This window comes from Carlito syrichta, unplaced genomic scaffold, assembly GCF_000164805.1.
Source record: "Carlito syrichta isolate Samal-C Ts95f unplaced genomic scaffold, Tarsius_syrichta-2.0.1 Scaffold315927, whole genome shotgun sequence".
Lineage (NCBI taxonomy): Eukaryota > Metazoa > Chordata > Mammalia > Primates > Tarsiidae > Carlito > Carlito syrichta.
This window is the reverse complement of record NW_007260023.1, coordinates 564,365-565,525: the sequence shown is the minus strand read 5'-3', so window position 1 is coordinate 565,525 and position 1,161 is coordinate 564,365. Positions and strand designations below refer to the sequence as shown.

At 41.7% G+C, this 1,161-nt stretch overlaps 1 pseudogene across 1 annotated transcript; it reads right to left on the bottom strand.

The window, feature by feature from the left end:
- Nucleotides 1–256: 256 nt before the first annotated feature.
- Nucleotides 257–887, bottom strand: LOC103276104 (annotated as a pseudogene). Its single transcript, XR_505351.1, has one exon. The product of XR_505351.1 is annotated as a 40S ribosomal protein S8 pseudogene (transcript).
- Nucleotides 888–1,161: the final 274 nt, after the last annotated feature.

Sequence of the window (1,161 nt, the reverse complement as noted above, 5' to 3'; positions counted from 1 at the left end):
GGTTTGAAAATGTATTCTTCCATTTCGTCTCTTCATTCTGTTGATTGTTTTCTTTGCTGAGCAGAAGCTTTTTAGTTTGAGATAATCTCATTGTCTAATTTTGCTTTTGTTGCCTGTGCTTTTTGGGATCCATTTTTTTTACAGTATAATAAACAGCTTTATTACATGAGCTAAGGAAAAGGATTTATTTGCCTTTCCCAGCCTTGATTCTCCTACAGTATAATAAATGGCTTTATTATATGAGCTAGGGAAAAGGATTTATTTGCCTTTCCCGGCCTTGATTCTCCTCAGATAGAACTCCAGCTCCTTGCCTTCTAGCACATAACCATCTGCTCTACCACATTGGCCTTGTCTTGATGCAATGCAAGCAAGAAGTTTGCCCTGCTGGAGTTGCTCCTCCAGAAGACTGCTGATTTTGGCATTCTTTTCCCTTTCATCATATTTCTTCTGAAATTTTTTGAATTGGTTTTTGTTTAAAATATCTTCCTCCTCAGGAGTCAGCTTGGCCCCCTACTTGCAACCCAGGGGCAGTGCATAGTGGGACTCTTACCACTGTCGGTATGGTGTGCTGTGTCAATGAGCACAATGCAGTTCTCCACTAGGGTCTTGGTACTGACCAACTCATTATTGGATGCATTGTAGACAACATCGATGATCATTGTTTTGTGAGTACAACACTCAGAGCCCCAGGAAAAGTTGCCCACGTCCAGCGTCAGGACACCGTATTTCTTGTTACCTCCCGGCACTCAGTCTGTGTGGATGCGGCAGGGACAAATCTTGGTGTTGGCAGCGGGGCGTCCCAGCTCATACTTGCGCTTCTTGTGGTAGGACTTTCTCTTGCCCCCAGTCTTGCAGCGCTTGTGCCAGTTGTCCTAAGAGATGCCCATTGCTCAGAGCTGGATGGAAAGAGAAAACTGGGATCAAATTTTAAAAGTCCTTGCCCAGAGAAATGTTATGGAGCTTTTACCCTTTATCTTCTTGTAGTAGTTTTGCAGTTTTAGCTCTAACGTTTAAGTCTTACATGTATTCTTTGTTGATTTTCATATAGTGTTGAGACAAGAATTTAATTTCATTCTTCTGCATGTGGACATCTGTTTCTCCTAGCTCCATTTACCCCCCTGTGTGTGTTTTAGTGCAATTATTTCTTTTTTTATTTTTTAA